The sequence below is a fragment of the Branchiostoma lanceolatum genome, chromosome 12 (assembly GCF_035083965.1).
Source record: "Branchiostoma lanceolatum isolate klBraLanc5 chromosome 12, klBraLanc5.hap2, whole genome shotgun sequence".
Classification (NCBI taxonomy): Eukaryota; Metazoa; Chordata; class Leptocardii; order Amphioxiformes; family Branchiostomatidae; genus Branchiostoma; species Branchiostoma lanceolatum.
In genome coordinates, this window is record NC_089733.1 from 11,572,445 (window position 1) to 11,584,482 (window position 12,038).

Consider the following 12,038-nt stretch of genomic DNA (forward strand, 5'->3'; position numbering starts at 1 on the left):
CCAACTCAGATGGATGAATATGCATTACAATGTCCCGTTCAAACTTATAACAATATAAATCAAGTTGATGTTAAGTTAGTAGATGTACATACAAATGAAGTATCCTATGCTGAATAAGTTAATAATTTTTTACGTCACTGAAATATTATCCATACTGCGTTCTGCTAAGGATCATATGCTGATGTTTACATTTATGCGGGGGAGGAGTCTGTATACGAGCGTAAGGAGAGTGATGGCAATGTCAATGAAAGCTCTAGGGAGGACATCAGGACAAATCTCTTGTACCAACCGCAACTTTCACTAATCTATCATAATTCTAATACCAGCTGCTGGAGAATCAAGAAAATCATGAATCATCGTCTTTCGCGTTGCGACAATATTAGACATTTCGACAGATTGATCACTGGATATCAAGTCTTCATGAAACGATATATTGAGCGTTTGTTTCTTAGATATTAAATATCGACCATTTAGCATTAGGGAAAGAAATGAGGCACACAATGTACACTGAATATAGAGGTTGCCCTAAGGGATGACAGAATGTGTCGATATTTTTAATATACTTGGAAGAAGATGATTAGCCGAGACCTTTGGTCTACCAAACGGGTCAGCGATTATGTTTTCTCATAAACTGTACTTTGTGAAAGAAATTTCATTTGATACGAAAGATAACACTTACTACCATAACTGGATGATATTGACAGCCAGACGTTTCAAACAGCATCCACTGTCTTTCGTCAGTGACTTCCAATCTGACCGTTTGCAAAATTATCCAGTTGCTTGAGCAAATGTTATCTTACTACCTGGATGTCTAACATTAATCGACGTAACATTTGATTTTGTTAGGTTTCTTTCATCGACAAAACTATCTAAAGTCAGCTTTAGTGATGTAACAAGAGCTGTCTATCATATCCATACATATATCACTATTGACGTATTATTAAGACTTAAACAAATCAAATCAAGCATTTGAGAAGCGATGTGTTGTTCCGATCAAAGGAAGTTAAGTTACGGTTAAGGTATTCAACCTCAATGGCAGATAAAGGTCATACAGGTCAAAGGGAAGTCTAACGGGACAAAATGAATCACTATTGACAGCCTTCCCCCTAGTATCACTAACATTCCTTTATTCTCACGACTAGAAAGGATCTCAAATGTACGTGTCATCTTTTTTACTTACCAAGTAGATTGCATTGGGTACTTTCAAACTCCCAGCAGATATAAATCCATGATCTTCGATAACAAACCATTCTTGTGGGCGTTCCTCGGAGACAAACGTAGTTAATTGTCTTCGATCTTGGCAGAAATGAATTAAAGGCTCCGTCGGTGAACCAAGGACACTAGTGCACTTCTAATCGTTATTTGTTCCAGGAATGAATTAGATTTCAAGGAATGAACTAACAATTACGTGACATTGAGTACTTCTCGTCGGGAAGAGGGTATGCATCCGTCCTAGCTCATGTTCGCTCCTTTGATACTTTCCCGCAGAATATTTCAGGGAAGGGATCGGGGGAGCGAATGGGAGCTAGAATAGGATGGATACCAGTAGTGCTGTGTACTTAAACCCATGTTTAGGTTCAGGTCTGGATTCAGATCCAGAGGTTCAGGTTCAGGTCCAGACTTATAAGTCCGAGCCTGAACCCATGTCATATGTGTGCCAAAAGTGAATATGTAAAACTGCATATTGGCATAAATTTTACATGCAATTTGAAAACTATAAATTCCAAAATCATATACAGTCAGTAGTAAACACAAAAGGTTCACTGACTGAAACTGAACCAAAACGTGCTGCCTTACACTCTCCTACAGTTGATAGAACTTGATAAATTTTACTTTTCGATCATCACTGAGCAAGGGATGGGTGAGGTGAGGCAATAGTAGAAGAAGTTATGGATATCGAGAGAGTGAAATTATATACACCTGATTTGAGACGTTTTACTCTCTACCTTTACTACCACTTAGTAGGAATCAGTCGTATCAGGTTACACCTTGTCCTCTTTTTCTATCTTTATACCAACCTCATGAAAGAAGCATTTTGCTTTAGTCTTAAAACCCTAGCCCTGCTGAGCCCGACAATTGTCAGATTGCACATGCTTGTTCTGTATGCTAGCCCTGACAATTGTTGAGTTGAGTTTTAGAATGTGTACGTTGCACACGCGCGATTGTGGTAAAGCGAAGTAACAAAAGAGAGCAATATCAAACTAGTACCATTTGTTTCAAAGGTGTCTGGGCACTTCAGCAGTGGGGGTTTATTTTTGCTCTGGAAATCCAACAGCACTAGGGTTAAAATGTTTCTATCATCATGCAGACCTTCTCACGGCTTATTCATATAGAACCCAAGTCATAAGTTATCTAAGCTATAAGATATGCTCTCTATACATCCTAAGATGCATGCCTACTTCAATAACTTTTGACCCAACTTTGCCCTATTGCTGACATATCTTTTGACATCTCATGATCTAGTATCGAGCAAGGACCCGTTAATACCGTGCCAGCAGAATGATGCCCTCCCATGGCAATGGTACCACCTGGGCTTTCTCCCGGACATACATTTATCATCAGTAGCATCTAGCACCAATGGGGTGATTATTAGCTATATGAGAAGACTTTCCGATGGATGAGAGACGCCCCCGATAACCTGAAGTCAATTGGTTGATGGAAGGTCTTAGTCTAGCCGTAAGGCATTTTTATTCTCGCTTGGGCTACACAGACTTGATTACATGGATGACATCCACGCGCGTATCAATTTTCGTAGGTTTCAAAAAATGTTTGGAACTCGGGCCAATTGTGGCTGTTCATCGTCTTTCGAAGCCAACGACAACACGTCCAAACCCACCCCTGCTCGTCAGGTTCGTTAACTTTCACGACCGAGACAGAATTCTTTACGAAGGACGGAAACTACGTGGAAACAGTAAGGGTATGGCTGTGTACGAACACCTCCCCCCTCCCCTTCAGTCCGCAAGAGCTAAACTAGTCCCTGAGAGAGATGAGATTTTCAAGAAGAAGGGGAAAGCTTCAATTGTTGTACCGCCCAGATCCACCTTTGCCATTCTGCTTGTAGATGGAAAAGAGAAAAAGCGAATCGACGCCATTGATATACTTTTGAGCTCTGAAGATGCCTGTTGAACTTGAATTTTACTGGACAAACAAGTATATAAACGAGTGTATTGAGTGGACTTGGATTTATGTAAAGAAATTGAAATAAATTGCTGTTCTCGTGGTAACATTTGTGTATTTTCCTCTAATACTAAGGTGGAATGAGAGATGAGATAAGATGGTGCACATTCTTTGCATAATCTACAGGTGGTAGTGAATACCTGTCTGCCCAGATAAGTTCTGGTGTTGATTTGTTATTTTTGATGTTGTTTTGCTGTCTTTAAAGCAGAACGACAATTTTTTTTTTGACACTGGTATGGTGATTATATTGATTTGCTTTTCTTATGTTAAACTTTACTCAGATTAACCTATGATAAGCCGAATACTTTGTGGTGTAAGCTATTAGCTAAAGTGTAAATGGGAGCCTTTGAGTTTTTGTTAACTGTTCGTTCAGTTTACATGGATTTATTAATTATCATTTACTGTGTTTACCTGACTTTTGTATCAGGGTTGTTGATTTCTGTTGGATTTTCGTCATGTAACATGGATTTTCTTTTGTTATCTTTCATTTATCTGAACCAAGAATCAGTGCCATTGTGTTTTGTTAATGTTTATTCAGTTGAAATAGGATTACATTTGTTATCTTTTGTTTATCTGGACCAAGAATCAGTGAATTTGAGTTTTGTTAACGTTTATTCAGTTGACATTGAGTTGCATTTGTTATCTTTCATTTATCTGAACCAAGAATCAGTGAATTTGAGTTTTGTTAACGTTTATTCAGTTCCCATTGAGTTATATTCGTTATCTTTCATTCATCTGAAACAAGAATTAGTGAATTTGAGTTTTATTAACGTTCATTCAGTTGACATTGAATTGTATTTGTCATCTGTTACTTATTTAAACCAAGAATCAATGTCTTTGAGTTTAGTTAACGTTTATTCAGTTGACATTGAGTTATATTTGTTATCTGTCATTTATCTAAACCGAGAATCAGTGAATTTGAGTTTTCTTAACGTTTATTCAGTTGACATTCAGTTATATTTGTTATCTTTCATTTATCTGCACAAAGAATCAGTGTCTTTGAGTTTTGCTAATGTTTATTCAGTTGCCATTGAGTTACATTTGTCATCGTTAAGAGTTGTGTTTTACAGTTCAATTTTATTATCATTTGTTCCCTTAGTTTATGTTCCCTTTAGATCATCATCTACATCAGTGGGAATCCAGTGCCCCGATGACTTCTCCCAGCTCCTCTCTCCGAGACGTTTCCTTTCCCAGATGATATGACTAAGGTAGAATGTCTTATTAGTAGCTATAATTGTAACGGGCTGGGCGATTCCTATAAACGCAGAGGACTCTTTACTTGGTTAAGAGACAAGCCGTACCACTTTTACTGTATTCAAGAGACACATTCCACTACAAAAGATGAAGCAACATGGAAGAGCGAGTGGGGGGGCCAAATATATTTTTCTCATGGGACTTCTAGTCAGAGGGGAGTAGCTATCCTGATAAAAAACAACACCAGCTCTCATGTTCATCAGATAAAGACTGATGAAAGTGGGAGGTGGATTATTCTTGATATTGAAGTAGATAAATTACGTTTCTGTCTGGTTAATTTGTATGCACCCAACAGTGACTCTCCTTCTTTCTTCAAGGACTTGGAAGATGAAGTAGACACATTTGAAATAAGTTATGAGAGTCTAGTGGTAGTAGGGGATTTTAATACTGTTCAAAATACATCCATGGACAGATCAGGTACCCGCCGGCATAATTACCATCCCAATGCGCTTGAAGCGATTTCTGAGTTTAAAGGGAAATTTGATTTACACGACGTCTGGCGCTTCCGGAATCCAAGTTCTGTTCGGTACACCTGGCGACGCGGACTTCAGGCCAGTAGACTTGATTACTTTCTCATCTCCTTTTCACTGCTGAATAGAGTCACCAAATGTAGTATTGCAGATAAGTTTAAATCTGATCACAACTTGATCACTTTGTCCTTCGTTACTGCAGATTTTCCACGTGGCCCTGGGTATTGGAAATTCAATCAATCTCTTCTCGATGACCGAATATTTGTTGTGCAGACAAAACAACTCATGTCCGAATTTTTTGAAAATAATGTTAATACAGCCAACCCTCAATTAGTATGGGATGCAGCAAAATGTTTCTTTCGAGGGCATTGCATTAAATTTTCAACATGGAAAAAGAAACAGTACTTGATTAAAGAAAAACGACTTATAGACGAAATTAACATGTTGCAGTGTCAGATTGACAGTGTCACCTGCCCGACAGCTGCCCAGCTTGACGAATTTTCTTGTAAGCAAAAATTACTTGAATCTCTTTATAATGAACGTTTAAATGGCCTCCTGATCAGATCGAAATCACGCTGGATGGAGCTAGGTGAAAGGTGCACTAAATATTTTATGAATTTAGTACATAGAAACTATGCCAGGAAAAATATTCAAAGCATCAAAAGACCGTCTGGAGAAATCATCTCTGATCCTAACGACATTCTATCCGATCAGGTTGACTTTTATTCCGCATTATATTCTTTTGAGGAGTTACCAATATCCCTCACCCAGGCCAACTGTGAGGATTTCTTTCCTCCTCAGTATGGAAAACGATTGTCCCATGAACAACAAACTAATTGTGAAGGTACTATAACTGAAGAAGAATTGCAAAAGGCCATTTTGTCATTCACATCTGGTAAATCACCAGGCTTAGACGGCATACCAGTAGATGTATATAAAATATTTTTTGATGTCTTTAAAAACCCTATGCTAGAATGCTTCAATTATTCATTCGTCAATGGGTGTCTCTCTGGCACGCAAAGGCATGGACTTATTTCGCTACTTTTAAAAAAGGACAGCAAGGGTGCAGACAAGGATCCAACTACTATCGACAACTGGCGCCCCCTTACTCTTTTATGTTGTGACACTAGGATCTTGTCGAAATGTATAGCACTTAGAATAAAAAATGTAATTACACACTTAATAGACGAAGATCAGACTGGATTCATTAAGGGCAGGTACATTGGGGATAACATCAGACGGTTAATTGACACTATAGAGCACTATGATAATGAGGATAAACCCGGGCTAATATTTATTGCAGACTATAAAAAAGCATTTGATAGCTTAAGGTGGGATTTCATGTTCAAATGTCTAGAATTTTTTAATTTTGGTCCTCAACTGATAAAGTGGGTTAAGGTTATTTATGAAAAAACAGAAAGTTCCGTCATTAATAATGGTTACGTCTCAAAACCCTTTTTATTACATCGGGGCGTGCGCCAAGGGTGCCCCCTGTCCCCTTATCTTTTTATAATGGCAGTGGAGATTCTTGCTATCAAGATAAGATCTAATAATTCTATTCGGGGTTTAAACGTTAAGGGCAAATGCACTAAAGTTTCTCAATATGCTGACGACTCAAATTTTCCGTTCGAACCAAACCTTGAGTCATTTTACGCCCTGTTGTCCGATCTAGAACATTTCTCAGAAATCTCTGGTCTTTACTTAAATGCCGACAAATGTAAAATTTTGCGATTAGGTTGTCTGAAGTCTTCTAATTTTCGTCTGCCTACGCACTTACCTTTACAGTGGGTTGATGGTGGAGTAGACATATTAGGTATTCATATACCTATCGACATGAATAGTATTGTCAATGTAAATATTGAGCCTCGACTAGAAAGGTTGGATACCGTACTGCGCCCTTGGAAAGGCAAATCCATATCATTATATGGTAAAATCACCATTGTTAATTCTCTGGTGGTTTCCCAGTTTACTAATTTATTTCAAGTTTTACCATCGCCGGATGACTTGTTTTTCAAAAGGTGTGAGAAGAAAATCTTTTCCTTCATTTGGAACGATGGCCCTGAAAGAGTGGCACGTAAAGTCTTGTATAACTCGGTTGAAAATGGGGGGTTAAATTTGAGAAATTTGCGAATATATGATAAAACAATGAAAGCGTCATGGGTGCCAAAATTGTATTTTCATCCTGAGTGGTTTGTTTCGCGGTCAATAATTTCTCACCCCCGCCTCCGTTTGAGTTTACTACCCTTTTTTCATCTGCTCTCCGTCACATCTCTAAATCTTACAACATTTCTATCTCAAGTTCTTGATGCCTGGTACGAATTTCAACATTTGGAACCCACGTCGCCAGATGGGGTTAGACGACAAATACTCTGGAATAATTCAAACATTGTTATTGATAATAAACCTATTTTCTTTACTGCTATGTTGAATAAAAATATAATCTTTGTTAATGACTTATTATCTAATGACGGCCTTCTGATGTCGTACCATGAATTCTGTTTAATGTACACGAATATTTGTGACCAACTACGTTATCAACAGATCATATCCGCCATTCCGTCGAGATGGAAGAATCTACTTAGCAGGGAACATACAAAGAATTTAGTATGCATGATATTTCAAAAGAACTACGCTTGGTTAAAACATGTTAAGATCAACAAAGCCGTGTATAATTATTTTCTTGTATGTAATAATCAAATTACCGTGGCGCACAAAATTAGACTATCTTGGTTTGACTATTTTGATACACATGTGCCTTGGAAAATGGTCTTTACAAATATCATTAAATCTACTATTGACCCAAGTTTGAGGTACTTCCAATACCGTTTGATTTATAAGTTTTTACCCTGCAATAAAATTCTTCGAACGTGGAATTTGACTGAGTCAAATTCCTGCTCGTTTTGCAATAATGATGAGGAAACCTATGTACATGTCTTTTGGGAGTGTGTTCATGTTATTGCTTTCTGGATTGAAGTGGAAAATTGGTTGACCCATGAAGTCGGTCTAACTTTAGATTTAACGTCTTTTATGGTTATTTTTGGTGAACTGTCCTTAAATACATCTCCTTTAAAAAATATCATTATTTTACTGGGCAAAGTCTTTATCTTTCGGTCCAGGCGCTTTAAATGTTTACATTTGCAATCTTTCAAAAAACTAGTATCTTTCTATCAGAAAACAGAGTTTCTTATCGCATCTCGGAGAGGGAAGCTGGAGAAGCATCGGGGTAAGTGGGGAACTTTATGTATGGATTAGATTCTTATTGTTTTTCATGTTCTGTCAACTGTTACACTTTAAGTTTGTTATTCTTGGTTCAGTATATTAGTATTTTGTTATCTCGTTAAAAAAAAAAAAAAAAAAAAAAAAAAAAAAAAAAAAAAAAAAAAAAAAATGTTTGCGACCATGCGTAGATCGAAGTCTTCACCCCACGACTGGCGTAACTGATTCCAAAACCTTCTCGGCGAAGGTAATTATTAGATCAAGGGCCACACAGATCCAATTCTGGTCGTTGCCACAGCGATCGCCGTTTAGTGGAAAAGGAGTCCTTAACGAGTTGGTGACGGTTCATTTAAACTACTTAAACTGCATGCATACAGTAGTAGGAGAAGCAGCTAGAAGTTCAAACGTATTCTAATACTTACAGTAGCAAATGAGCCGTTTTACGTAGTCGTAAAATCCAATGGTGCGAGGCATACTATTGAGTTTCTGCGACCTTATTAGTTGAAGATTACAGATGAGGGTATTGAATGAACTGAGAAACTATTTCGTGGTTAACTTGGTGATAGTCCATGCGTGATATTGAAGCAAATCAAGGAGGGAGGTCAACGGCCTGAAGCGATGGCTAATAAAGTGACATACTGTAAAAGGAGAAATATTGGCTGGATTTAATTTTTCTGTTTGAGCAAAAATGTGATTGCGGTGGTTTTAAATTCGCGATTGAAAATGACATGCAGCGTTCTACTGTAAAGGGGTAAATAATCACAGTGGTTTAAACCTCGCGATGAAGAAGTCACAGAGAAAACCGCGAACATTAAACCATGGCGAACATTACCCATTTTGTAGAACTAGTAATCCCTAATACACGAGTAGCGGTGTCCTAGTCGAACGGCGATTATTTTGCGATGCATCTCTGGAAGTGGATTAATACAGTTGTCAGTAAGAATTAAAAACGTTATTAACAACTCTTATGTAGCGACGTTGAAAGGGCGTGTCGTATCAAAAAGCCATGACTGACGATGGCACAGATACAACCGTATGATACAAACTGCTTTTACGTTAGGATGTGCAAACTATCATTCGTCTTGCACAACTTTCCCATTAATACAGGCGATTGATATCACATTGCTTGGATGAACTTTATCATAAAGTACCACACGGGACTGAAACCGCCAGATGCCAAGTTCACACCGCACCAAATATTTCGTATGAAATATTGAACCGCCTATTTCTCCAGTGATTGTGTAGGCACGCTTCATAAACTTCTGTCCACAACTATCACAAGAGAAAGTTATAATTTACTTTCTGCTGGAGCCACAAGTTATCTTCTACTTTATCTTGTCGTACGACACTACCCTCTAACTTGTGACGCTGTGTGCATGCATGATGTGCTCTGTTGAGAAGTTAAACTGTTGATAGAAATACAAGCCTAAAAGTATTACTCTGACCGTTCAGTTCCACTATCATTATGTTTATCAATGTTGTTGCAAGTACTCTAGTGTTGATTTAAGTGTAGATAGGTGTATCAATATGCTTAGCAATGTAATGTGCTTGTTATAATTACGACTCCAGGAAGTATGTATCATATAATGTCACTAATGGAGATCTTTCAAATAAACATAAACAGTATAGCCCATAAGACTCTGTAGATAGTAACGAATGATGTTGACGTGTATTTTCATTGCATTGTTATCCATATATTTCATGTGTGGGCGAGACAATCATCGCCTGTTCTACCATGAAAGTTCATCTTGTAAAATTCATTAGGAAGAGACAAACTGTAGTCCAACTCAAAAAAGGACTCACATGATGCTAGATTGACTCGCTCAGACCTCTTCAGCTGCCTGACCCAATCGCTCACTTGTTTTGTCTCCTTTTTCATATTGAGCACGTCAATGGTGAACCCAAAATAAACAGATTAACAGATAAGATAGGCAAGGAGTCTGTACCATGCGGAGGTTTACTCGAAGAATGTATTACTTACAAGAGTTGCCCCCAAAATAAACAGATAAAATTGGCAAGGAGTCTTTACCATGCGGAGGTTTACTCGAAGAATGTATTGCTTACAAGAGTTGCCCCCACAATAAACAGATAAAATTGGCAAGGAGTCTTTACCATGCGGAGGTTCACTCAAATAATATATTGCTTACAAGAGTTGCCCCCAAACCTACTTGTTGCTCTGTAGAGAGCAAGGCAATGCAGGTAATGACTAAGTGCTTTTGCCTTAAGTTTGATTCAAGCCATTAACTCTGCCTTTTTCCTATAAGACTTGCCCTTAACTATACTCTATCTTGCCACTTTTTTCCAATTATCCCGTATCGCCACAGATCATGCCAAGGAAGCACATAATTCCTTCGGATGAGGCCTTGAGATTGGCAAATGGACAGGGTGATCTTGAGGATTGGTCTGGAGAACGTTGGTTCCTACCCGGCCGTTTATCTCCTGCTCGGAGGAAATGAACCTTCCTTTGGAGAATAAAAGATTTTAGCCACTCAGCAAGTAACGAAGGACACCGCCTGGAATGAAATGTACTTTTGATTGAAACTGTCTGCAATCTTGTCGCCTAAAGCGTTTCGATTGTCGTTTAGAAAGGGGCTTAAATAAGGTACACGGAAGTATTCTTTAGATCGGAACATAAATCTAACTGCTCTACAGGAAACAAATCTGTCAACTTCAAGTCAGACATACGTTTTGTGTGATTTTCTGCAAGCGAAAAGTAATCATTAACATACATTTAGAAATGCAACATACGTTCGTTTTCTGGCCGAGAGTGTCTCGATTAAAATGGAAAATAAGACTCGAACTTTTCTTCGCACAAGTTGTCTTGTTTCTATTCATATCTGTTGTTTGCTATCCCTCGCATTGCATTTAGGTAATTCGTCTGATGATTTAAAATGGCAGTTGCAATCGTTATTCCTCTGACTTTGAAGGTACCTCCGTGGCAACACCACAGAACTTCCTAATCAGATAAGCTTGCTAGTAAAAAGCTGACAATGCGCGGTTACCTTACCAATTAGGCTACAGGACTGGGGGTAATCTTTCACTTAGTGCGGAGCGAGAGAAATGTTTCCTCTTGGCGACACGAGTCATCTTCCCTAATGCCGGAAATAGGCAGTCTGAACCAGGCAGGGTTGGGTCTTTAAAAGTGTGTTGTCTTGCTTCAAGAATCTACTCAGTCCAGCACCTGAAAACTGCTTGATGGTCTAAAGTCAATTTCCTCCTATTTGCCAAGAGATTATGTTTTCGGTGCTGTTGTGGTCGGCTGGCTGAGTGTGGACAACATTACTCGAGAAGTTGTCAATGGATCTTCATGATATTTGGTAGGTAGGTAGGTAGAGATCGGGACAGTGAAGGTCAAGTTCAATAATGAGCCTCGTAGCAACTTTCTATTGTATTGCAGTGGAACTTTCAGTTTAAAGCTCATGTTCTGGATATACTATGAACTACTTACGGGACCAAAACATTTCACGAAAAAGTGTAAAACAAGCACACAAAAAAATTAAACAAAGAAAACCAATGGTCTTATTTAGCTGATGTATTGTTAACTTCATGCATTGGTTTGATTAATTCACCATTGCAACATTGATAACAAAGCTTATTGCAGTGACTTACAGCATACATGAAATAAATGGTAGATAGTGATTGCCGTCAAATCCCTCGCAACACAGCTCTTCCATCATTGACAGGTATGTTTACCACCCGAAGAACTGTTTTATTTTTGGCTGTGCCTGAAGGCAAGGAAGGCGTACGGATTGAGATTGCCCTTTGTGGTCATTTGTCACTCTGCGTATCGACAGACACATTGATTTTTTGGTCCAGAGGAGGTCTGAATAATAGTACTTACTCTGTTCCCAAGATTACTACAAAACGATGTACAATACGATGAAGCTCACTTATTACCAATGACATACCTTCATCGTCTAA